Source organism: Cervus canadensis, chromosome 22 (assembly GCF_019320065.1).
Source record: "Cervus canadensis isolate Bull #8, Minnesota chromosome 22, ASM1932006v1, whole genome shotgun sequence".
In the NCBI taxonomy this organism is placed as follows: domain Eukaryota; kingdom Metazoa; phylum Chordata; class Mammalia; order Artiodactyla; family Cervidae; genus Cervus; species Cervus canadensis.
The window spans coordinates 27924086-27951996 of NC_057407.1; the positions used below are offsets into that span (position 1 = coordinate 27924086).

At 43.8% G+C, this 27911-nt stretch overlaps 1 protein-coding gene across 1 annotated transcript in view; it reads right to left on the reverse strand.

Annotated features, from left to right (window-relative positions):
* The window catches only part of FRMD4B (FERM domain containing 4B), a 360069-nt gene extending 337734 nt beyond the window's left edge, over positions 1 to 22335 (reverse strand). Inside the window, exon 1 of the mRNA XM_043443093.1 lies at positions 21973 to 22335. The gene's annotated coding sequence lies outside the window, so the exon portion shown is untranslated. The remainder of the gene's footprint in view (positions 1 to 21972) is intronic.
* Positions 22336 to 27911: the final 5576 nt, after the last annotated feature.

Below are 27911 nucleotides of genomic sequence, written 5' to 3' on the forward strand. Positions count from 1 at the left end.
GACTTGCCCAGCCACTATCCTCTGTCAGGTTGATTTCTTCAGCCTAGCAACCTTGTGGACAAAAAGCAGCAAATCATACACATAAATCTTAAAAATGAACATCATAAAGGCTGAGGAAGAGCTGAATAGAGTGGGGGGAAATCCTAATGAAAGCAACATCAGGATTAGACGTATGACCTAAACCCTTTCAAAGGGGAGGAATACTACCTAACTGCCAAATCTCATTGTAAGATAAAGTCTTAGGATGTGCAATAAAGTCTTAAAGTGCAAATACCTCATTGCACAAAGTCTAAAACTACCAAAGTCCTCAAGGAGTGGAGCAATGTAGTTCCATGCATTTGCAGTGACAATGGATCTTCCAGAGCCTGCTGTAAAAGGAGCTGGTCTTTCCGACTCCCACCTTCTGCCTTCAAATCCATCCTGCAGGCCCCACCCAGCCTTTTCTTCAGAAAACACTTCTTCAGCTCACGCCATTTTTGTACTTCCTTTTGATTCCAGGGCAGGCTCTCAAGTGTTTCTGTGATCCGTCTGGCTCCACTCCAGCTGCTCATTTTAAATGACCAGTGCAGTGATCTCGTGCAGTGTTTATCAGACTTCAGCTTTCACCAGCATCACACAGATTGCAGAGTCCCATCCTAAGAGTTTCTGATTCTGCAGGTCAGGGGTTTGGGCCCAAAGATTTGCATTTGGTAGCCAGTTTCCAGGAAAGGCTGGTGCTCCTGGGTGAGAGCGCACACTGGGAGAACCACCGCCTGAATCCAAGCTTGGACTACTCTTTTCTAAAGCAAATTAGGAATTAAGAAGCAGCCCTTTGAGAAAGGAGACTTAGGTGATGGAAATGTTCTGTATCTTGATTGACACATGCTTACACTGGTACACACCTTTGTCATACTCATCAAACTGTTCACTTAAAATGGGTATATTTTACTGTATGTGAACAAGCCTTAACACTATTGATTTCAAACTTAAAAAACAGTGGAATTTTGCTCCTGTACATTTGCAGTGACATATCCGGTCAATCTTATTTATTGAGTCCTCTCTTGGTGATAAGCACTCTGGTAAATTTTACGAATACAAGGGTCCTTAAGATGGTGGTCTTGTACTTAGATTTTTCTCAGTCTGAGGGTGGATACTAGGAAGTATACTGCCAATTACATTATTTAGTATTAATAGATGTTAGAATAGGGGAATGTCAAAGCCCCATGGGATGTTGCACTAGAAATGATGATTTCTATTCTTTTTGTAAAAAAACTGCCTGGTCCACAGTAATTGCAGAGAAGGTGACATCAACTCTTCCATCCCCTGGACTATAGCTGGCTGAAGCAAGGGTGACCTCTGGTCCAAGCTGGATGAATCCAGGACTGGGGATGGGGACTCTGAGGCTGAGCCAGTTGGCTGTTAGAACGATAGAATTTAGAACTGAGGGAACCATGTGTAAGCAAAGGAGAGCAAGTAAGGAGACCAGTGGGGAAATAAGACATCAAACTTCTACAGATCTAAGATGCTTGACAAAGTTCTGGTTCCTCTCAGGCCCAGTTATAAGTACCCCTCTTTGCAAAGAGCACTGGGAGAATCTCCTGGAGCAGTGGCTCTTGAAAATGGATATGCAGAAGAAACATCCAGGCAGCTTGCTTATGTGCCAATTCCTTAGATTTTGGGTTGAGCAGGTGTGGGCAGGCTGCAGGGATGGGTACTTAGAACCAGCACCCTAGTGATCCTGAGGTAAGCAGTCTGTGGAATCATATGCTGAGAAAGAAACATTACCCTACATCCATTTGTTTGGTTGGTTGTTTTTAACTTGAACTCTGAGTGGGGGTCTGGTTCTTAGAATTTGAGAAATGGAATATTTCCTACTATATCAGTAAACAAAAGATGTCACAGTCATTAGTGATTGCAGCCCTGAGGAAACTCAGGAAGGAAAAGAATATCTGCCATCCAGCAGCCGTCAGACAGCAGCCATTCCCTCAGGTGAGCCCTGAAGAAACACAGGATATGAAAACACAGATACTGACCCCAGATAGGAGAGGTGCATATCAAAGGAATAATTTCAGTGAGCCCAGACTCTTGGATCATTCCATCCATAAAAAGCACTAAATTCCTTGAGATATCGGATTTATTTCAATTAAAAATAATCTTCTGGTGTTCAGAGTCCTTGTCTTTTGTTACAAAACTTCTATATAACCTGGATCTTCCCTTCACCTTATTGGAGCAGTTCTCTCAGGGTAGAGATGCTGCCTCCTTGGTTTGAAGTCTGAAAAATTCCTGCTGAATAAAACATAACTCAGCTTTTAGGTTGTGAATATTTTTCAAGCTGACAAATCAAAAAGCTCTAAGACAGTATTACCAGGTTTAGAAAGTTAAGGAAAGCCATCAAACTGAGATGTGGGTCTTCAGGGACAAATGAGAACTAGTCAGGCAAAGCGTGTATGTGAGTGTGGCTGGGGAGGGGCAAGAGACGGAGGTTGTACAAAGGATCTAAGTCAAGAGAATGGTATTATTTGGGGGGGGGGGCAAAAGTCCTTCCATGTGGTTTGTACTCTGTGTGTGTGTGTGTGTATGAGAGAGAGAGAGAGAAGAAACCACAGCATGCAACAAACACAAAACCCTTTGTTGAAAAAGAGCCATCTCTCATTTCTTCCAACAGGCAGCCTTCTCTTCCGTTCCATGCCTCGGGGCTTCTGCTGGCATACTGGCTGCCATTTTTTATTTCCCCTACCCAGACCCTTTTTCTCTCTGGTTAGCTTCTCGGACATTTGTAGAATCAAAACCCACCATTTCAAAAGAGCATTTAGTGCTAAAGCCTACAGAAGAAGGCCTTGAGGCTTTTTGCCCTGGGGCTCAGCTTGGGAGTCTGCCAGGAGCACTCGGTGCAAGGCCTGAGTGAACCGGGAAATATGAGGCAGCTTACACTCAAGAAGTGTGTAAGACTGAGGGGGCCAAGAGCCCGTGGAAAGCTAATCCTGTTTTCCTCCCATTGTGCAGAAAAATTCTAAGGTGCATTTAGCATGGCGTCTCAGAGAGCAACCCCAAGTGGGACGGAGCTGCAGCTATCCTCTGGTGATGTGCATGTGCTTCCTGCTTCCCGTGTGGAGGCAGAACTGTCACCTGCCACATCAGTAAACAAAGGATGTTGTGACCTGTGACCATCAAACCACAGGCCACTGCAGCAGCCCCTGATTGCACACCCTGAGGGGATTCAGGGTGGGAAAAAAAAAACAACAGGTATTAGCTCTAGATATTTACCACGTATATCAAAGGAATGATTTCAATAAGTCCAGACTCTTGCACCTTCCCGTTCATAGATAAGTGCTAAATTCATTAACTTTAAAGGTATCTTTTTTCCTTTAATTAACAGTAATCTTTTGATATTCTGACTACCCGGATTTTGTTGCAAATATTCCCATTTATTCTGGCCCCTCTCTTACCTATGTGAGAGCACCGCTCCCAGGCTTAAACCCTCAGCAAATCCACCGACTAAAACATAATTCTGCACTTTCAGGTTGTGCATTTTTTTTTTCCTTCAACACTTGTTTACAAACACCTGCTCCTTGAGATTGCCTCCTAAAATAAACCACAGGCACCCAAGCACTCATCTCCAGTTGTACTTTAAGGAGAAGCTCAATAATGATAATGAAAGCGAAGAATGAAAGTCAGAAAAATATAGAAAGGCTTATCAATCCCTCCTGGCCTTCCCTGTAAGGTGCTTGTTCATGTTACAAAGTCTAAGCTCGGTCTGCACACCACACAACAGGCCAATTAACCAAGAGATGAGGTGTTAAGGCAAGGACTATGACTTTATTTAGAAAGCTGACTGACAGAGAAGATGGAAGACCAATGCCTCAAAATAACCATCCTGTCTGGATCTGAAAGCCAGGTTCTTTTACAGGACAGAGACTGGGAGGAGTTGAGGAAGTAAAGACCCTTATCTTGAAAAAACTCTTGGAATGACCAACCTCAAGGAGGGGATGTGTTAACTGCTTCAGGCAATGTGCAGGGCTCCCCAAGACAGGTCATTATGCATGATTATAGTAACAGAAGCAATGGATAACAAAGGTCACAGTCAAAGAAACAGACTCATCAGTCCAGATGTGGTTCCTCCCTGCGACATTCCTGTCTTCAGCACTCTCCTTTTTTGACATTGTTGTAGGTATTCCCAGGAGAATACCCTTAGTTCTGTCTGGAGTGAGTGTCTATTTTATCCTGGGGGAATCAACACTTAAATGCTGTTGTGAATCAGATCCTGTCACGTCTCTGCTTACTATCCCATTGGCTTCCCATTGGACTCAGAATAAAACACAAAGGCACAGTCAATGTGGTGTACAAGGCACGCCATGATTTAATCTCATCTTACCACTCTCTCCCCTGCTCACTCTGCTCCAATCACACTGGCTCATTTTCTGTTCTTAAAACTCAGCAGACACATTCCTCCTTCCGGCCTTTGCACTAGTCACAACCTCTGCTGAGAGTGCACACCTGCCCAGGTATTCACAGGACTGCTTCCTTCTCAGCATTCTGCTGCTCCTGCTGCTGCTAAGTCGCTTCAGTCATGTCCGACTCCGTGTGACCCCCTAGAGAGCAGCCCACCAGGCTCCTCTGTCCCTGGGATTCTCCAGGCAAGAATACTGGAGTGGGTTGCCATTTCCTTCTCCAATACATGCATGCATGCTAAGTCGCTTCAGTCGTGTCCAACTCTGTGTGACCCCATGGACAGCAGCCACCAGGCTCTTCTCTCCACAGGATTCTCCAGGTAAGAATACTGGAGTAGGTTGCCATTTCCTTCTCCAAGTCTCAGCTTTCTAGCTCAGACGAAACACAGACTCTAGAGACAGGCTTTATTCCATTGCTAATCCAAAGTTACATCCCTCCCCAAGTCACACTCTCTCAATCTTTAGGGTCCTCATGGTCCTTCACACAATCACTGCAGGTACTCAAGAAGTGTTTCCTGGGACTTCCCTGGTGGTCCAGTGGCTAGAAATTCATGCTCCCAATGAAGGGGGCTCAAGTTCAATCCATAGTCGGGGAACGAGACTCCACATGCCACAACTAAAAGATCCTGCAGGTCTCAACTAAGACCTGGTGCAGCCAAATAAATAAATATTTAAAAAATTATTTCCTGAAAGTATGAATTAATGAACGATGAAACCTCCTAACAAGTTGTGAAGTCTGCACGTGTTTAGTGGTACTTCGATTAATTCACTTATTATTTATTCCAAGCCATTTTCTGACTTTGATTCTTGGGATGCAAGAGGCCTTGGGGTCAAAAGCTATCATCTCAGAAGTCTGTCCACGTACTAGTTAAGGTATGTAAAGCTAATGTCTATAAAAACCAACCCCCAGGTTTCATGGGGTAAGCACATTAAAGGTTGCTTTCTCATTATGTCATGATCCAGGGCAGGACAGCTGTGGGGTAGAAAGGAATTCTGTTTCCTGAAATTGTCTGGGCATCCCAGGATCCTTCCTTCTAGTGTGTCAACTCCCAGGGCCTCAGGACTGGACACCAGATCTTCTGCATCCAGAAGGCAAATGAGGGTAAAGAAGGTCAGGAAAGTAGTGGAGGCACCTTGTATGGCATCTTATATAGTAACAGCAAAAAACACTTCTACCCTCATTCGGCTAGCCAGAACTCAGTCTCCTCCTCTCCCCCACCATAATCCTCCAGCAGGGGACGCTATTGTTGGTGTTGTTCAGTTACTCAGTAATATTTGACTCTTTATGATCCTATAGATTGCAGCATGCCAGGCTTCCTTGTCCTTCATTATCTCCCTGAGTTTGCTCAAACTCATGTCCATTGAGTTGGTGATGCCATCCAATCAGCTCATCCTCTGTCATCCCCTTCTCCTCCTGCCTTCAATCTTTCCCAGCATCAGGGTCTTTTCTAAGGAGTCAGTTCTTTGCATCAGGTGGCCAAAGTATTGGAGTTTCAGCTTCAGCATCAGTCCTTCCAATGAATATTCAGGATTGATTTCCCTTAGGATTATCTAGTTTGATCTCCGTGCAGTCCAAGGGATTCTTCTCCAGCACCACACTTTGAAAGTGTCGATTCTTCAGCATTCATCCCTCTTTATGGTCCAACTCTCACATCCATAAATGCCTTCTGGAACAACCATAGCTTTGACTATACCAGACCTTTGTCAACAAAGTGATGTCTCTGCTTTTTAATGTGCTGTCTAGTTTTGTCATAGCTTTCCTTCCAAGAAGCAAATGTCTTTTAATTTCATGGTTGCATTAACTGACCTCAGTGATTTTGGGAGCCCAAGAAAAGTCTGTCACTATTTCCATTGTTTCTCCATCTATTTATCATGAAGTGATGGGACTGGATCCCATGATATTTGTTTTTTGAATGTTGAGTTTTAAGCCAGTTTTTCATTCTCCTCTTTCACCCTCATCAAGAGATTCTTTAGTCCCTCTTCACTTTCTGCCATTAGAGTGGTAGCACCTGATATATTTGAGGTTATTGATGTCTCCCAACAATCTTGATTCCAGCTTGTGCTTCATCCAGCCCAGCATTTCTCATGATGTACTCTGCATATAAGTTAAACAAGCAAGGTGTTGATATACAGCCTTGATGTACTCCTTTCCCAGTTTTGAACCGGTCTGTTTTTCCATGTCCAGTTCTAACTGTTGCTTCTTTAGTTTCTCGGGAGGTAGGTAAGACCTCTGGTATTCCTACCTTTTTAAGAATTTTCCACACTTTGTTGTGATCCACACAGTCAAAGGCTTTAGTATACTCAATGAAGCAGAAGTAGATCTTTTTCTGGAATTCTCTTGCTTTCTCTATGATCCAACAAATGTTGCCAATTTGATCTCTGGTTCCTCTGCCTTTTCTAAACCCAGCTTGTACATCTGGAAGTTCTTGGTTCACATACTATTGAAGGGGAAGTCGAACAACAGAATTTCTCTGTGTGCCACCCAGGAGGTAAAAGAAACAGGCTTTGGTGAAAAGTGTCCCTCAGCCTTCAGATGATGACGTTTGTAAATATCAGACTGGATCAGTCTTCCCTCTCAAGTACACATTTGCAGCCTGAAGCACCACCGAGGTTCATGGCTGCTGAGAAGATGCAAACTTGAGATGGAAACAGAAATAAATCCTTTCTCCCATCCCCATTTATGGTCAACACCTCCCACTGACAGCCTAACCAGAAGCCAGCTAATAAGGGGCTGTGGCAAACGTAGCATATGGAATCTACCTCAGATAATAGTTCAGAAGAGAGCAGGATGGGCTTGGAGATGATAATCAAAAGATGAATAACCAGCAGAGTGTCAAGTTTATTCACTGAACAGAAATGACCAAGAGGCTGCAAATCCCACCCGATTGGATATTTTTCTAAGGGCTTTTCCAAGGATCCCTCCTCTGAGGGAACAGTCATCAGGAATCCATCCACATATTCAGGACAGAAAATACAAGAAGAAGTGTTACAGTATTTGGAAGAAACATCCTGACCACCCGGAAAGGCCATTAAACAACAAATCAAAACAATTAGAGAGCAGTTAAGCACTAAAATGTCCAGTCCTTAGTGCAACGGACAGAAGGATGGCATCATATGCTTATTTGGCTGGGAAGCTGGACTTTAGGCGTTTGCAAGCAGGATGAAGGAATTAACCTAGCCACACATGAGGATGAGAGTAGCTATGCAGTTCCACAGCATTGGGACTTGTAGTCTTGAACGCTTTTAAAATCCATAATATAAAATGAGGCCAAGGCTCATTCATACACATAAAGCCAGAATAACAGGGAGAATCTTTGGATGGCGCTCAGATATTTGGGCAGGGGAGCCTTTTATGCAGAATGAAGGTCCCCTCTATCTTCAACCTTGCCATCCTGAGCCTGTGGCTCCTGCCTTCAAAGTCACAGAAAGGTTGTTGAAGGTCCATCCATCATTTCTATGTTCTAGGCAGCAGGAAGAGGAGGAGGATGGAAAGGCAAAAAAAGCAAGCCTCCCACCCGTGTCAGCTCCCAACTGGGATCCTTCCTGAACATCCCACAGAACACTACTTAAACCTCACTGGTCAGCAGTTGGTCAACTGGCCATATTTAATATTGTGGGAGGAAGGGAAATGTAGTGTTTTAGCAAAGTACACTACCACCTCAAATAAGACTGGGGTTCTATTATTCAGAATGGAGGAACTGGTATCAGGTAGGTGCTAAGGTTTTGGCTTCCCAGATGAGTCAGGGAAAAGACTCAGTTTTTTCTTGATCAGCAGATATCTCACCCTTAGCTCCACCCTCACCCTTTGTGAGGGATCAGAAGGCACCACCCCAGGAGCCTGTTCACATTATCCTAAGACATATCCTTTAGCCGAGGTAGGTAAATGCCACACACAGGGGCTAAGGGAACTTCTGGTTTCTGCTGGCCCGCTCACTGACCACGGATCACCCAACCACTTCAGAAATTAGCAAAACTCATTCCAGACCTCAGAGCCAGCAGGTATAAAGTTACTAACACGGCTTGAGTTGGTCAGCAACAACTCAGCATTGTGAATAATTAATCCTGATATGAATAACATCAATAGTCATCTTTCATTGACCGTTGACTTTGTGCCAAGCACTGTGCCAGGCATTTTACCCCCAGAGGCTTGCTGCAGAATATTAAATACGGTAATGCGTGTCAGTCACAGAAGAGGTTTAGGCTAGTTTCTTACTCTATAAGCAAGTGACAGAACTAGGATTAAACCCAGGTCTTCTGGCTCCAACTCCCATGACCTTTCTCACAACTCCCAGTTGGCTGCAGCTAAGTCATGTGTCAAAGCTTTATATCAGTTACAACATAGGTTCTTGGTTGGAACACAGACCAAGCAAGAGTGTTTTAGATTGGTTCTGGCTCGAGTCCAAGTCCAAGTAGAGAGTGGCCTAGCAGCGGGTGGGAGCTGGTAGCAGTGCTCTGGCCCACACGGTAGTAGAGGGACCCAGACACTTTCCACCTTGAAGATCTGCCATCTCCTGATTTGGGAGCAGGTCAGCAAGAGGACATGCCTGCCACATGACTCAGAAGGTGGGCCCAAACAACTGGAAGCTTCTCACCTCCCCCTCCATCCTTAGAATGTACATTCTATCTACCATTCCTACACTTGGCCATTTCAAGGATGCAGGATTGAAAGAATAATATAAAAAAGGAAAGAAAGAAATCACTATTATTATTTTTTTGAGTCTGACAGCGACTCATCAACAAGAGAACTTTAAGAATGATGTCTTGCTACCTTGACCTATTGTTTTACACACACTTAAGAGTTGGGAGTAGCCTTCCTCTTGAGGCTCACAATGTACAATGATCTGCATAATGTAAGCACAACTGGGTGACAGACTCTGGAATCAAACACATATTTTTCTGGTTCCAGATCTACTAACAACTTTCCCCCAAAGACTCACATGTCAACTCCAGGGTCAAAATTACCTTATTTGATACATAACATCACTCTCACTTTAACCTTTGAATTCCCAGGTCTTCCTTTCACATCATGCTGTGCATACAACACATGTGGATTCTGCTTCACAGAGATTCCCACATCCTCGTACATTCACACCCTCTGCTATTTATGTCCTCAGAGCTGGGGCATGACTCCCCCTCTCTCTCATTCAGCTGTGACATACTCTTTTATTTTGGGGCCAAAGATCTTCACAAGTTCATCTCTGATTAAAACACGTCACTAAAAATAGCTGGATGCCCAGGAGAAGAAAGGCGAGAGAGAACCCAGGGCGGAGCAAATGTGTGTCAGTGGTATCCTTTTGAACACACGTGAGGCAACTATTTTACAGGTTGCCTTTCACCCCCAAATAGAGAACCCAGAGCTTCACAAGTGGGGAGTACACCTGCCAAGCCCCGTCTTGATTGATTGAGTGAAGGGGGTGAAAGGGAAGAGATACAGCATGTTTCCAAATTCATTGTCTTAACTAAGAATGTTGTGTTACCCCACAGCCAGCCACATCCAAACAGCAGCAAAGCAGAGACACAGATGATAAAGGAAAACCAAAGTCACACTCTTCAATTTCACTCTGATTTTTGCAACCAAAAAACTAGAGACAATAGTTTTATTTCAGCTGACATTTAAGTTTGGGGTCACTTTAAAAACGTAAATGTGCTCTGGGCATCATTATCAGTACTTGACAAACAATTCCTTTAATTTGCAAAGCAGCCTTGAAAGGGAAGGACTATTATCGTCCTAACCTTAAAGACAGAATATCGAGGACTAGAGAGGTTAAGATAACTGGCTAAGTTACAGTAGTTAGTGGATAAGATGGGAGACACATCCAGGCATTGTCTCCAGAGTCTCTGGGTGAAATTACTGCTCTATGCAGCATCTGAACTCTCTACCTGGCTTGGTTTTTTAAATACCCCGAGTGGCTCTTCTGTCCATTGTAACAGGTGTTGACAAACAACAAGCCTGTAGGCCAATCCCTGCCCACTGTTTGTTTTTGTAAATAAGGTTTTACTTGAATACAGCTTCATGCATCATTTTATGTCTTATCTGTGGCTATTCTTGCCATGCAAAGACTGATTTAGGAAGCTACAACCCAGACCGTATGGCCTGCAAAACCTAATATATTTAGTAACCGGCCCTTCACAGAAAAAAGTTTGCTGACCCCTAAATTATAGACTTGTCAGGCATTCCTCTGATTGCAGGTTTCTTGATTATGTTATCAAATCATAATGCAGTAAGTTCTATAAGCCAGTGATCCCCAACCTTTTTGGCACCAGGGATTTGTTTCATGGAAGACAATTTTTCCGTGGACCATGGGATTCAGGGGATCGGTTTCGGGACATTACATTTACTGTGCCCTTTATTTCTACTATTATTATATCAGCTCCACCTCAGATCATCAGGCATTAGATTCCAGAGGTTGGGGACCCCTGCTATAACCAATCCACCCAAAGCCTTAGCGCATATAGTGATGAACTCGTAGGTTTGACCTCCAGAAACTGCAACTGTGCAGAAGACGCCTGGGAACTTAGGAATCAGCAAAAATATTCTCAGAACTCCACTGAAGGAAAAAGATACCAACAAATGCTCCGTAAAAAAGACACAGAACTCATCTTGGGCTTTTACTTGGGGGAAGGTTTCAGAAGTAGGAGTAAAGACAGAAATATGCAGAGAGGAGAAACAGAGCAAGAGGCAACTCTTGTAACACCTACCAACAGACATCCTGCAGTTAGAGACCCAGGTTCAAATTCCAGCTCCACCACTCACCTCTAGTTTTTTAATCCCCAGTATTCTCACCCTAAATGGAAGGAATAATCTCATTTCTTGGGGGCGGGGGGTGGGGGGAGGGAGTCAGGCAGATTAACAAAGACTATAATGTATATGACATTCTTAGCACCCTGCCTGGGATTTGCTAACTACCCAGAGGAGCGCTATTATTAGGAATAATGATAACTACAAAAGAACAAAAACATGTGATAATTTATAGAAAGTCACTCAGCCCAATGCAAGTCTGCTGTCAAACAGTAAGAGGATGATGGCAAGGGACGAAAATGGATGTTTATCATGAGAAGCCCAAGTCAAGGAAAGGTGTATCCACATTTGTAAATTCCATGTAAAAAAGTAAAGAAGCATGTGTCATGTTTCCATCAGAAACAGTTCAAGCAAAAATACAATGTAGGTGGACAGAGGTAAGCTTTAATCACCTGGAAAAATCACTTCAGTGAAACAAATGTCTTATCCCTTGACAATGCTGTATCAGTGAAACTGTAGAAGGGTGGGGTGGAAGTCTGCACTGTGTACTCTGAAAGAGGGCAGTTAACATTTCCACCTTTTATTATCAAGAGAAAGAATCTATCCAATAGAATGAACATTTGCTGACAAAATATCAATTTTTAAATACCCATTTTTCACAGCTTTCCTCTGAGATCTGAAAAGGACCAAGGATAGTCCACCACTATGCTCTTCCAAGTGTAATCAAGCTCAGTGCTAGACAGTGCACCAAGAACCACTCATGACTCGAACTGTTTAAAGCAGCTGAATCATTGTAAAAATACTTTCTTACTCTTAATTTGTTTGAATCAAACTTTGGACCCCTAGTAAACTGGACAGCCCATTCTTCTAGGCAGTGAAAGTACAGCTAGAGTGGGCACAGGGAAGTATATAAAACAGCATGCTTCTTTTTTCTTCTCTTCAAAATACAAATTGAATTAATTTAACAGAGTTGGAGCAAATTACCATGATATGCCCTCAATTTGTGTCTTAGAGCCGCATTGGGACTGGGCTTTCTGTTCCCAGTCTAAGGGCACATGGTTTTTATTACTTAATCAGGGTCCTGCATTTCATAACTTGCACGTTTAAATGAATGCAATCACTTCGTTTGTGGTGGCCTCAAATACCCTTAACTTTCCTGATTTATCAAAGAAGTTACACTATCTTAATGTTTCAAGATCTGTTTAAAACTGAAAGATTACTTGATAGGAGAAGTTACACTGAAGATCATTTTTACTGCACAGCAAATAACATTACTGAAATGTTCCACCAACCAACACACTACGGACAAAGAAGCTCTTTTAAATGCATGTATTTAAGACTTTTTAAAATATATATGTAGTTAATTTACAATACTATATTAGTTTCAGGTGTACAACATAGTGATTCAACATTTTTATAGCTTATACTGCATTTAAAAGGTAGAAAATACTGGCTATATTCCCTTGGCTGTAGAGTATATCTTTGTAGCTTATCTGTGTTATACATAGTAGTTTGTATCTCTTAATTCTCTATGTTCATCTTGTCTCTCCTCCATCCCTTTGAACACGGGGAGGTGTTCTCTGAGCCCTTTTAAAGTTTTAAAGGGAGAAGAGTGCAGTGGCTGTGGATAAAGTGCAAATCTTTAATAAGATTTGAAATCTGAGCACACGTCTGGTGGTTCATAATGTAAATATCATCCCCCACTTGAGAAATCAGAGAGGTAATTAACATAGCTAAGGTCAGCGTGCTGCTGAGACGGGATCAGAACTCAGCCTTTCTGACTCTCCACCCAGGATCACCACAACCCTGTCTCCCCAACCCCTCCCTCATATGGCAGAACCCTGCTAGAGTATTACACTTGGATGAACCAGGGCCAGAGCTGGCTCTGTGATCTGGGCCTCTCATTCAAATCACATATGGTCCCCCTGCTCTTGGGTGAGGACTGAATTGATGGCTAGGCTCAGTCAGGTGCAACAAGGGAAGCCAGAAAACAATCCTCAGGCCTCATCCATTGTCAGGTTCCCTACCAACGCTGTCGGCTGTTATAAGCACCAGCTGGAAGACGGATGCTGGTATTCCAGAAAGACCTTTTGAAAATCAGGAGGGGCAGTGATGGACCCCATGCTGTGGCAGAGGCATAATTATTTCCAATAACTGTCTCTCTGGGCTACTTGGTGACTTCCTAAGGAAAGTGCCTCCTCGTTACAACAAAACATTCAGTGTTTATTTGCAGGAGAAAGGGGTAGGGTAAGGGGCCAGTTTTGAACCTATTTCTCATAGAAGATCACAATGCTAAAAACTGGAGTCTGGTCATGGCTTATTTAGCAAAGCAGAAATATAATCATCTCTGGCTGAAGGTTCAGGATCTGTTTTGGGGGGCAATATTCTCATCTGAAACAAAATGAGCCGTTAGCATCTCTGGTGAGGTATGCTCTCTGGAGGGAGAGCTGAGCCTCTCTGGCTGTGACTGTCAGAAATAACACAAGACAGAGTCACTTGCAGCCTGTCGTCCAAGAGCACAGACCCGGCTGACTCTGAATCCCAGGTCTGCCACTAACCAGCTGTGATTCTGAACGAGGGGACAGCCCCTCCAAGCCTCCCTTTTCACCTCTACAAAGTGTGAGCTATTGTGGCTCATGGTGGAGACAGAATGAAATATATACTGTCTGGAGAGCACGTGGCAGTAGCTGGCACTGACAGAGACACAGTCAATGCGGACTATTAGGACCAGGCAACGGGGCTTATTCTTAGAAGACAGAGCTTATTCTAAGTGAATGTTTCAGTGTGTTGATCATAATGTTACTGAAATTTCCACTCTGTAGGTGCAGGCATTTTTTTGGAGTCTTATCTATTTCTTGCACCCTTCCTCGTGCTCATCAAGCCTGTCTGGGAACTCTCCACTTGCTGCTACAAATCTTTCAGACCAAAGCAAAACTCCACCCCTCCTGCTACCCCACTGCAGCATCTCTGGGGCACACCATGGTCTCTGTATCTCTTTCTCCTTCTGTGTTGCACTTTCTCTGGATGAGGGAGTTTACCACCCACCTGCCTTCACACCTCTTCTCCCCAACCAGCTTAAACTTGTGGGAAAATGGGATTCCCTTACATTTTCTATGGTTTTTGATTTTTGAAGAATAGCTGATGTACGCTATGTTGGAGAAGACTCTTGAGAGGCCCTTGGACTGCAAGGAGATCCAACCAGTCCATCCTAAAGGATATCAGTCCGGAATATTCACTCAAAGGACTGATGCTGAAGCTGAAACTTTGGCCACCTGATGCGAAGAACAGACTCATTTGAAAAGACCCTGATGCTGGGGAAGATTGAAGGCAGGAGGAGAAGGGGACGACAGAGGATGAGATGGTTGGATGGCATCACCGACTCAATGGACAGGAGTTTGAGTAAACTCCAGGAGTTGGTGATGGACAGGGAGGTTTGGCGTGCTGCAGTCCATGCAATCCATAGGGTCGCAAAGAGCCGGACAGGACTGAGCGACTGAACTTAACTGAATATAAGTTACAGGTGTACAATATAGTTACCCACAATTTTTAAAAGGTATGCTCTATTTATAGTTATCATAAAATATTGGCTATATTCCCTGTGTTGTACAATATATCCTTGTAGCCTATTTATTTGACACCTAATAGTTTGTGCCTCTTAATACTCTACCCCTATTTTCCTCCTCCCTCCTTCCCTCTCCCCACTGGTCACCATTAATGTGTTCCCTACATCTGTGAGTCTGTTTCTTTCTGTTATATTCACCAATTTGTTTTATTTTTTATATTCTACCTGTAAGTGATATCATGCATATTTGTCTCTTTTGAACTTACTTCACTTAGCATAAGTGACTCAAAGTCCACCCATGTTGTTGAAAATGGCAAAATTCCATTCTGTTTTTATGACTGTAGTATTATTCCATTGTGTGTATATGTGTGTGTATACATACATGTGAAGGAAAAAGCCAACCCAATATACCACATCTTCTTTATCCATTCATCTGTTGAGAGACAAATAATGCTGCTACGAACGTTGGGGTGCATTCAGTTCAGTTCAGTCGCTCAGTCATGTCTGACTCTTTGCGACCCCATGGACTGTAGCACACCAGGCTTCCCTGTCCATCACCAACTCCTGGAGCTTGCTCATGTCCATAGAGTCAGTGATGCCATCAACCATCCCATCCTCTGTCATCCCCTTCTCTTCCTGCCTTCAGTTGGGGTGCATGTATCTTTTCAAATTAGTATTTTTGTTTCTTTCAGATATATCTCAGGGGTGGAATTGCTGGGTCATATGGTAGTAGTATTTTTAGTTTGTGTTTTGTTTTTTTTTCCAGAAACCTATAGACTGTTCCCATAGTAGCTGTACCAATTTGTATTCCTACCAACAGTGTAAGAGGGTTCCCTTTTCTCCACATCCTTGCCAACATTTGTCATTTGAAGATTTTTTGATGATAGCCATTCCGACAAGTGTGAGGTGGTATTTCATTATACCTTACATTTCTTTGAATTCTCAACACCCAGCATGTGTCAAAGAATCTTCTAGGTTTTCTGATCCCTTCCTAGGCAAAGTATGGTCCTCAGACCAGCACCATTGGCATCACCCGGGAGCCTGCTGGAAATGCAGAATCTCAGACTCCACCCCAGATCTACTGAATCAGAATTTGATTCCCAACTAAGTCTTGAGCACAGAGTTGGACAAACATTGCTCTAATCCAGCATTTCCCAAACTTCAGTCATTCACATCTTCCCTTTTATAGCTTTTGCCATTTTCCAGTACTACCCACCCTATGTTTCACCTAATATATATATTTTAAGTGATTTTACATTGACACTGTCTTTCTAGCCTCACCCTAAGCAATAATATTGTGTGTTAATAATTTACTCAGCAAGACAAGAAGAAATTTATTATTTAATAAAGTTTGAAGGTCTGAGTATAAAAACAAATTCTTTTGGCACACATTAAAATAATCATTGAAGTAAAATGATTCTCCATCTATCACCTAAAATTATCTCATATACCCCCAGGAGTTTACATACCCTAGTAAGACAGTACTAGACATTTTGTAGTTGAATTAGAAGACATCTTCCCAACTCCAGATCCAGTGTTCCCAGTTTGTTCCTGCTCTCATCTTGCTGCTGCTGCTGCTGCTAAGTCACTTGAGTCGTGTCCGACTCTGTGTGACCCCATAGACAGCAGCCCACCAGGCTCCCCCGTCCCTGGGATTCTCCAGGCAAGAACACTGGAGTGGGTTGCCATTTCCTTCTCCAATGCATGAAAGTGAAAAGTGAAAGTGAAGTCGCTCAGTAGTGTCTGACTCTTAGTGACCCCATGGACCGCAGCCTACCAGGCTCCCCCGTCCCTGGGATTTTCCAGGCAAGAGTACTGGAGTGGGGTGCCATTGCCTTCTCCATCTCATCTTGTTGGGTGGATGCATTTGTTCTCAACATATCAATGGTTGTGGGAGGCAGAAAACTTTGGTTCTGGCCTGCATCATCCTTAAATAACTTGCCAAGTCACATCACATCACATCTTGTGGTCATTTTTGAAGGCTGGTTTATCTCAAAACTCCCTTCCAAGTCTCACAATATAACATAATAAATGAGAGCAGAGGCTCTGGAATCAAAATGACTGGGGGTTGCAAGTAATGGCTTCATTACTTGCTAATTTCATTAAGTCTGTTTTCCTCATCTGGAAAATGGGAGTAATAACAACAACAAATGGCCATAAGATTCAGATCACAGGACTTGTAAAAATAAAGAAAATGATAGCTAAAAAAAGTCTTAGACTTAAATGTGGTGCATAGTGTTCAATAAAAAAAAAATAACTATTACTATTTCTCCTAGCTTCATCAAAGCACAAATAATAGTTAACATTTATGGAATATTTAGTATGTAGCAGGCACCACATGAAACAATTTTATTTTATCCTCTATCCACACAGTGAGGTGGGAACTCTTATTCTCCCTATTTTAGAGATGAGGAAATCAAAGCACAAAAAAGGTTAAGCGACTTTCCTTTATATTTTTACCACGTAAACATGCATCCTCTTGCATTGGCAGATGGATTCTTTACCATTAGCACCACCTGGGAAGCCCTGGCAGGCATTCTTAAATATCTAATCTTGCCTGGTAAGAGGAGCTCTTTATAATTTAATCTATTTAAAAGGCCCCTAATCATGGCCCCCCAAAACAGCCTTAATAGGTAAAGTAACCATATAAGCTATCATTCAAACTGGAGGCACAGACATTAACCAGGACTGACCCGGGTAAGCCAGCATGATCACCTGACTTCCAGGATCCTTTGCTGGGAGTGAGTATTATTCTCACAGCCAAACAGAAATGGGGTTCCCTTCCCACTGGATACTTGTACATAAAGTGACAGAGGACAATTAAAAGCAGCACATCCCAGGGGTGAAGCAACACTGACTCAGATAAATACCTCCAGGCTGAAGAGCTGCCGAGCAGAGCATTTATTCACCTCCAGTCTTAAGGAGATGTACTCTTCAAAGAATTTCCTGGAAGATGCTACTGAAATATCCATGGTTGCCACATTCACACAACACACTAAAAGAATTGCCTCCCAAGATTTGCACATAGGTGCAAAAAAGAGATTTGGGGTCTGCAACGGGTTTTAAATCAGTATATCTGCCTTTTTTTTCCCCCTCAGTGTCACTGGAAAGTATAGAAACCACCATCACTTTGACCTGCTCTACATTTTGATCCACAAATCTTGATACTGACCAAGGTAAAAGTGACAGCTAAAGCTTTCCTCACACACATGAAAAATCATAGCGAAAGCCTATCTGCCAGAATATAAATCAGCTTGTCCTCCATTATCTTGGGCATCAAAGAGAACAGAAATTAGTCTGTGTTGAGTTAGGCACTTGTGCATCGTGGCGAACATTCATTCATGAATGAATGAATTCATCTGGAGGTCCAGGCCTCCAGCATCCACGGTTCACATGGCCTGGGTGGGACTCCCAGTAGGGCGACGAGTTTCCTTCAGCCAAGCCAACTGGGCCAGTCAGAACAGGTGCTGAGACGTTTTGTTCAGCAACTGGACAAGGAGGGTGTATGCTTTTTCTGTTGGTCTTGAATCTGGAATTGTGTAAACCGGCAACTGCTACGTCACTGTCACCCAACAAGGAACAAAAGGGAAGGAAGAAAAAGGTAGAACAAAAGACGAAAAAAATTAATCAGATCCTGAAGTCACTGTTCAACCCTGAGGAAGATGCTCTTGAAATCAGTCTTACCTATGTACCTTTTAGAAAATTGAATCTGTATACATGGGCTATATATATATATATCCCATATATATATCCCATATATATGTCTATATTCTATTTAAACTGGGTGTTTGTCAACTTATGAAACAAACACATCCTGTGGCAGTGACTTGCAAACTTTTTCATAGCAAATCATAGTGTGAATTACACTTTATCCAGCAATCCAGAGTGTGCACACATTCTCAGATTCAGGACAGACTCAAAGGTTCATGAAACTACAGAACCTTTATTGACATTAAGATGATGCTGATATTTTCTGTCCTTGTAATACTTAAAAGGAAAATACTGATGTGACCCACTAAACTGATTTCCTGAACTTCGTTTTGTAAAACACTGCTTTATGAGATTAGGTTAAAAATGGATTTCACTGGAAAGAATGAGATTTTTTTAAAACTGACACAGGCTATCGAGGAAAATAGGTTTGGCTCCTAAACCAAACATCTAGCAACAGAAAATTGCTACTTTACAGTTTCTCTCTGACCACACAGGACATGCACTTAACAGAGAAGAAAATGATTGAGATATAAAGGAATTACCAAAAAAAAGGTAAGTGGCTTTTAAAGCAAAACAAAAACCACGTCTACAAAGAGAGAGAAGAGAGATATCTAAGGAAATGAATGCCCAAGTGCTGCTGATGAGCTGAGTTACATGATTTATTTATCTATAAGCTGAAGATAATAATTTCAGTGAACCTCAGCAGTCGCTGAGTATTTTAAAATAGTGCCTTCATGATAACATCAGATCTCTAGGGAAGATTTAGGGGGAGGGATGGAGAGAGGGAGAGAGAAAGAGAGAGAAATTCCTTGCAGTGTAATAAGACTGGTGCCTTCATTTAAGTGTGTGATGTGTGTAAAATAACAATGAAGAGCTCCTGAAGTTTCAGACAATTACTGCAGGCTGGACAAGACAGGGGATTTTTTGTGTTTTCTTTTTTTGACAGGATATTTTTAACTGTTTTCCATGTACCTTATTTGTATTGTCAGTTAGCCAAAATTTCCTTTTTGTCTGCTCAAAAGCACGGCAGAGTCTTGATTCAATCTCTGGACTCAAATGGAGAGCTCGGATTCTCAGGCTTGCTAGAAATAGAGGCCAGTCAAGTAAACAGTCCTGAGAAAACTGCATTTCCACTCTGGAGAGGCTGGTGAACTTAACTCCACCCATACTTTTCTAGCTTGTCAGGCTCAAGCACAGTTGTCTGCCTATTTGAGAAGCCATTAACTTTTCCGCCACTAACATGCAAATTCAAAACCATTATTCATTCCAAACCAAGTGAAGTTTAAGACAATCACTTGCATGCTCAGAAGAGACTTCTGAGAACTTTTTCCCAGGGATCATGAAAAATGGACCTCACTATAATAGTAGTTTAGGTGGATTTTCATCATCATAGTGTTCAAGTGCATTACACCTGCATTACTGAATTTATGCAAAGGAAGTGTTTAATTAATACCTGAGGATGTCATGCGGAAATGATAAACCTCTTAAGTTCAAGAAGTTCTTGGAACTGCATAAATTCTTCTGGCCATCTTTTAGAAAACAATAATAAGCACTGTTCAAAAGGTAAGGGTGAATGTGTGTGTGTGTGTGTGTGTGTGTGTGTGTGTGTGTGTCCGCATCCGCGTGCATACACATGAGTGCACGCACATTTACTCTTTATTTCAAATTTTTCAAATACACAAAAGTAAGACTCATAGTCATCAATATACCCATCACCTAGTTTATGACATTTAATTTAGAGACCAAATTATACTCTGAGTGTTTACCTTGGTTCAGTCATTCTTTTAAACGTCATTTGATTTAATCTTATGAATCCATTGTTATTGTGTTGTAATTATTTTTGCTTCATCATTATCAATGCCACCACAACACAGTCTTTTTAGAGGTACTGTTATGGTTAAGAGCCTGGCATTTGGAAACAGACCTCATGTAAATAAAAGATTATCAGTGTAACTTATGGCAGGTTACTTAAACTCCGTCTAGGGCTCAGTTGACCACTCCATGGACTGTTTATGATGGCCCCAAACTGCCTCTTGGGATGCCTGTATCCTAGTAAATTCTCTTAAGCACCATTCCTAAAGGGTAAGTGTGTGTTTGTGCTCAGTCACTAAGACCTGTCCGATTCTTTGTGGCCCCATGGATTGTAGCTGGACAGGTTCCTCTGTCCATGGAATTCTCCAGGCAAGAAACTGGAGTGGGTTGCCATTTCCTCTTCCAGGGGATTTTCCCGACCCAGGGATTGAGCCGGGGTCTCCTGCATTGGCAGGCGAGTGTGTATGGCGGATTAAAGAGCAGTCTGCTGAGGTTAAGTAAGGTGAAGCTGCTTCTCCTCCCCTGCAGAGGTTTAATGAGGAAGCTCCACAGACCCATTCTCTTTATGACAGGAAACAGCATGCCAGGGACTGCGCTAAAATCCTGTACCCAGCCTCCAAATGAGTTGACAAGTTTACAGGCAAACACTAGCTAACCTTGAAGGATCAACAGCCTTTCCCGAAAGACTGAGGCTGTCAGCACTCCAGGGTCGTTCTGCCCCCCATTACCCCCCCACCCCCAGGGGCCACCTTCCAGATGCCTCCGTCTGGGTACCAGCAAGCAGACCAAGTCGGTTCGCAAAGTTCAGAGGAGTTGGCTCTGGTATGTTTACAAGTCCTAGCAGATCGCAGGAATGTTCACGATAATTATTACCCCACCCAGGAGCGCCCAGCCCAACCCTCTCACATCTGGAAGGAAGCGGCCACACAAAGGAGAACAAGCGAGATCTCCTCCTGTGGCAGCTTTCTCAGATCCGGGGGAGGTTTAATATAAGCTCTCACCCCTTTTGTGAACAAGACCAGGCACTGCTCGGCAATATCGTTCGGAGCACAGATCATTCAACGCAAAGGATGAGTTCATCCCCTAGCCCAGATAGAATGGAATTTCCCAAAATATCATCTTTGTTTTCCCCTCCCTAGACAAAAGTAAAAAGTGAAATATTCCAGAAAATAGAGAGGGAGCGAACAACACGCATACAGCCACTTCAACACAGCAGCGGCTAGGGGCAGACACACCTATTTGAAAAGGGCAGCCAAACCAAACCCTTAGCATCCTCTGCAAACGCAAAGGATTTCCCCCTTCCACTCTTCTCGCTGCTTTTTGAAAGTATCTCTGGGCAGAGGGATCTGGGATTCATCAGCATTTCCCCCCACCTCCCACGAACGCGCGGCAACCAAAGCACATGGTCCCTGGCGGCGCGTTTGCAAACCCCACCATCGCCAACGCCCAGAAACCGCCAAACTTCCTGTCTCCACACCACCAAAGCGACCGAAGCGCCGCCGCGCCAAGTGCCCGAGGGACTCCAGCGGAGGCTGCAGGCAGCCAGGGAGCGGCGGGGCGGGGTTTCCTGCCGGCAGGAGCGCCCGGGACCCGCACCTCCACTGGGGGTCTCCAAACGCGCGCGCTGCGCCCGGGGCGCACGGGAAGCGGCGCCGTGGTAGCGCGTCGCACGGTCGTCCCCCTCCGTGCGCTCCGGGAACCCGGGGCAGTCATCCACCTACCTGCTCTCCCGCTTCCAGCCTCGGGCGCTCGGCGGACTGTCGACCGCTACTTTATTGTCTCGGCTGCTCACCGCGCAGGACCTGGGGACCCGGCTCTGCGCCAGCTCCGCAACTCCGCTCTACGTAGCGCCTACCCGGGCGGCTGCTTTCTTCCTTCTCCTCTCTGCCCAAGCTCCTGCTCAGCACATTAGCCGCGCAGCCAGACGCCCGGACTCGCAGGGCAGCCAGCGCCTGCCGCATCCCCCGACCCGGGGCTGTTAGTCGCCCCCGCCGCCGCTCGCCGCGCGTCCTCGCTTTGATCCACACTTAAAGCTGCGCTCCGGGCCGCCTTCCTCGCGTCCTGTAGTCCTTCCGTCCTGCCTGCCTCCTCCTCGCTGTCAGCCCCGGCTCTGGGCTCCTCTCTCCCCAGCTGCCCCCTCCCGCCGCCTCTCCGGGGGCTGGGGCGGCCGCTGCCAATGAGACACCGCTGAGGCGCTGTTCCGGCCCAGTCACCGTATCGGGAAGGGAAGAAGGGGAGGGGGAAGCGAGAGAAGGGAGGGGGCGCCCTCGGCCCCCGCCGCGCGGCTGTGGGCTGGGCTCGTCTTCCCGACAGAGAAAAGGCGCTGGTGCCAAGGGGCGCGGAGCGGTTGGCGCTGCCAGGAGTGGGGAAAAGGGAGGGGGTCGCCAGCCCGCGCCTATCTTCTCTCCCTCCGACTCTAAAGCGCTGGGAGGGACTTTATTCCGCTTCCCAGGTTTTAAGCATCCCGACTCGACTGCCCTTAGAATAAAGGGAATGAAACACTGGAGGCTGCAGGAGGCGCAGAATCTAGCCAAGGATGGGACTGGGTCCGACTAATGACTTAATTTGAGATGCCAGCAAACTGGTGTTTCGGCTTTTGAAAGAAAGAAATAGAAGGAAAGAAGGAAGGGAGTGTACAGAGAAAGAGAAAAGAAAGAAGAGAGAGAGGATGACACAGAGAGGCAGAGACAGATAAAGAAGAGGGGTGAAAGCGAAAGCCTCCCCAATGCCAGGCAGAACAGTTCTGTGATTCAGGAGTGTTTTATTGTGCTTTCTTTACAGATGAAGAAAGGAGAGAGAGGGGTTAATTCCAAATCGCTAGTATGTGGCAGGACAGGGGTTCCAACTTGATCTGATGCTGAGTGTAGGATAGCAAAGAAGAGAAGAGGAAGAAGGGAGGACCATTGGTGAAGGATCTGTTGAGGTTTTCCTATTGTCTTCAAATGAGTTGGCAAGTAGAGTACACGGACAGGGCTGAGAAAAAATATTTTCCAAACAGCTTTAAATGTGTGTCCCAGTTCCACACCCACTACTCTATACACTATGAATGAATTCATTTTTAAAACTCAATCCACTTTGAAGAATATTTTGTGACTACTACACAATTATACAGCTCTATATCTTGCTGAATGTTTTGGTTGAATCATCCAGTGTCAATATTTGAAAGAGCCTATTGCTTCTGTTACTCTGGTATTGGCATTTCTCCTCCTCCTCCTCTTGCTTTTCTTCTCCCACTTCTCCTTATTCTAACCACCAGCCTACAAAAAAAAAAAAATAAAAGATGCTAAAGGGGGAGAGAGGGGCTGTCTTGATTTCCCAGGTCCTGGCATAGCTGCTACTGACATGAAATGAAAAGCAAAATCAGTAAAAGCTTGAGATGGAGTGATGTATAATATTGTATCTGTACAGTGTGAGGTTTAATTAAATTTTCCTCAGGTGTCAGATAGGATTGCTTGCTTTTAATTAAATAGAAGATATTAAATGAATAGCTAACATTTATTGAGAGCCTATTACATGACCCCCTGACCTAAGCTAAGGAAGCACTTTATTTGGTATCATGTCATTTCATTCTCCTGAGAGAAAGGGGTTGACCTGGAAGCCTCTTGAGGCCAGGGTTTGTGTTTGCCTAGTTCAGTCCTTAGTACATGGCAACAGACCATTCTCTGTCAGCTGAGTGAAAAGATCTCCATTTTGCAGAGGAGGAACCTGAGGCTCAGGGAAGTTTACTGCTCCACCCAAGAATATGAAACTAGAAAGAGGTCATGCCTACATTTAAACTTGGGTCTGAAGACTCCTTAATCACCATGCAATACTGTCTATTCAAGGAGAACAGCAACAAAGGACCACAGGTAAGGGGGCAATGCAGATGCTTGCTTTGCCCTCATAAATGAGGGCATAATTTCTTGGAGAGGAAGCTGGTACATGTGAAACAGTCACTAGAGAACCACACAGAAAGTGGAGGGCAAAGCAGAGCCATGCAATGCAGGGGAGATGAATAGGGTAAGGCTGAGCACCTAAGAAGTTGCTCGGTGCATATTTGGGGGAAATATTTGGGGATACAGACTTGAATGTGAAAAATGCAACATCAACTATGTCAGTAAGGTTGGTCTGGGTCAGAGCAGTCCAGGAGAATTTTCTGGAAGATGTGGGATGTTTCCTGGGTTTTCTTGGCGCAAAGGGGCTCTGGGCTTGGCAGTGGGAGCTCCAGGGCTCTTCTTTCTGGGTTGCAAGCCCAGCTTTTCTAAATATTCAACCTAAAATAGGGATAATAATAATGCTGACTTTGTAAGTTGTTGTCAGGACTGAATTAGTCAATATACAGAAAGCACTTTAAAATGTTAATTTATTTATTTTTGACTGCACTGGGTCTTAGCTGTTGCATGGGGACACTTTTTGTAGTTGTGGCAGGCGGGAGCTGCTCTTCACTGTGGTTCACGGGCTTCTCACTGTGGCGGCTCCTCCTATTGTGAAGTGCGGGCTCTAGGCTTGCAGGCTTCAGCAGTTGCGGCACATAGGCCTCGTTACTCTGCGGCACATAGAATCCTCCTGGACCAGGAATCAAACCAGTGTCACTTGCATTTACAGGCAGATTCTTAACCACTGGACCAAGGAAGTCCTAAAAAGCAGTTTTAGTAGTGCCAAATTATGGTAAGGGCTTCCCTGCTGGTTCAATAGTAAAGAATCGCCGGCAGTGCAGGAGACTCAGGAGAAGCAGGTTCAATCCCTGAGTCAGGAAGATCCTCTGGAGAAGGAAATCACAGTTCACTCCAGTATTCTTGCCTCAGGACTATACTGGTGGCTCAGAAGGTAAAGAATCCTTCTGCAATGCGGGAGACCTGGGTTCGATCCCTGGGTTGGGAAGATCCCCTGGAGGAGGGCATGGCAACCTACTCTACTATTCTTGCCTGGAGAATCCCCATTGGCAGAGGAGCCCGGAGGGCTATAGTCCATGGGGTCGCAAGAATTGGACATGATTTAGCAACTAAACTACCATCACCACCCCACGGTAAATGCTTAATAAATATTAGCTCATATTATTAAAGTGGATATTATTATAATAAAGTAGAGCCAAAAATAAAATTTTAAAGTGCTTTCTGTATATTAACTAATTCAGTCCTGACAACAACTTACATATTATTAAAGAAAGTATTAAAGTGACTTTCTTTCCAACTTAGTCTTCTGATAAACCAATATTTATAAACTACCAGGAGCCTGGTGGGCTACAGTCGATGGGATCGCAAAGAGCTGGACGCTACTGAGTGACTAACACTTTCATTTTCACTTTCAAAAACAGCTAAATAAAAGACACAATACAATAGAACGAAGAAATCATTTTAAATTTATTCTTACCCTAGTACAGAATTATCAACTTGGGCTGCAAATTAGAGGGGATGGTTTTGTTTTTGTTTTTAATACTCAACACAATCACAGTAGAATATCTGAAAGTGGAGTTAGGCTCCATAGGTGCAATTAGTTACAGTCACAGTTGAGAACTACTGTGAAGTTGGTATGCCTAGGAACTCCCTATAGAACTTGATCAAACTTAGACTCCTGGACCTCAGCTCCAAAAGGCTCATGGAGGGACTTACCTGGTAGTCTAGTGCTTAAGAATCTGCCTAGTAATGCAAGGGCACAGGTTAAATCCCTAGTTGGGGAACTAATATCCCACATGCCAAGGGGCAACTAAGCCCGTGTACCACACTACTGAGCCTGTTCTACAGAGTCTGTGAGCCGCAGCTACTGAAGTCCTTATGCTTAAGCCCACACTCTGCCACAGGGAGAAGCCATACATCCCAACAATGAGTAGCCTCCACTTGCTGCAACTACAGAAAGCCTGTGCACCAATGAAGACCCAGCGCAGCCAAAAATAAATAAATACATCTTTTTTTTAAGAAGAAGACTTGTGGACCAGAAATTTGTATTTTTAACAAGGTTTTTTGTTATTCTCATTGAATGAGAAACACTGCTTCGCCCTTCCCCTACACCATTTGTCTCCCACTCAGCGTCACAGGTTCACAGATGTTTTTCCACCCTAATTTAACAAACTTTTGTTATGAATCCAGCTCTCTGTTTGAATTTATATTTAATTAAATGAACATTTATACTAATTTCACATAAATCACTGGAACTGGGGTATAAAGATGAGTAAAACCCTTTTCTCTAGCAAGGAATTTAACAATTTGGAAGAAAAGATGCAAACGTGAATAGCTGTACTAATAAGGCTTCGGTGTTTTGAGTGCTTACCATGAGCAAGGCCCTGTAACAAGAGCTTTTTTCCTAGGCAAGGTGAAAAGTGATATACATAAAATAGAAATTGAAAGGATGCATTTGAGTGAGAAAAACCAGAAATGGCTTCCTGAAGAAGGGAGCACTTCCAAGCTACTTTCCTGAGAGAAACTGTTCCAGTTATGCGAGAGCATGTTCGGTGACTGAACAGAAAAGCAGAGAAGCCCCAGAGACTGTAAGTGTGAAGAATCAACCCGAGAACTTCTCAAAAGTGACAAACTCAAGGTCCCAGTAAGTAACAAAAAAGTGAACTAGACAGGTGTGAAGCGCTGGGGAATGGTGAGACTGTGGCAAACTAGAGAACACATTCTCCCCTTCTAAAGGACGCAGCCACTGTCGTTCTTAGCACACTGCTGCCATGTGGGAATGTTGGCCTCACTGATCAGGTGTTTTGATTTTTCAACCAAAGCTGGAAATTTGGATTTTGACATGAAATCTCCCAGTGTTTAAAAATTCTTGACACCAATCAAAAATTTCAAAATATTCTGTACATAAAATGAAAGATGTCTTCAGGCTAAATCCATTTATGGACCACCCACTTATGATATATATTGTGGGTTTGGCTGGAAGAAACACACCCAGAGAAAAAACAAATAACAACTCCTATACTTTTGGGATGACTCAGTTCAGTTCAGTCTCTCAGTCATGTCCGACTCTCTGCGACCCCATGAACTGCAGCATGCCAGGCCTCCCTGTCCATCACCAACTCCCAGAGTTTACCCAAACTCGTGTCCATTGAGTCGGTGATGCCATCCATCCATCTCATCCTCTGTCGTCCCCTTCTCCTGACTAGTGAATATTTAATGCTGGTTTGGGCACTATGTAGAAACATGGCAACAATCAAGCTAAAACAAATGGGTCTTGACTTTCAGAATCTCAAAATTTAGTTGATGAGACAAGACAAATGCACATGAACAAAATGACAGCAATAAGCAACAAGAGCAAGCAATTCTGCCCTGATAGCTTTTCCAGTGAAAATGAGGGCCTCACCTATTGCTCTGTGCATAACAGAATGTTGAAGGTTGAGCTTTTTGGAGCAAGACTGTGCTAGAAATTCCCTGGACTCCCACTTTCAAGCCCTTTATCTCTGTTCTGTGCAGTATAAAGGAATGTGTTTTGGTATGTGTATCATGAGGTTCCGCCTCTGAATTAATGAGAGTGTGCTTCATAAATATTTTATTTCCAAAATAAATAGGTTTATGTATGCATGTATTTGTTTGTGCTAGAGGTAGATATACACTTACTGGATGAGTTTTTGACAATGAAAAAAAATACACTCTCCCTGTAGTATTCAATCCTCTTAGCTTCAGCAACGTTGTGCTTTCCAAAGATCTCCTGCTGAAAACCCAGATGTGGGAAAAGAACATATATACTG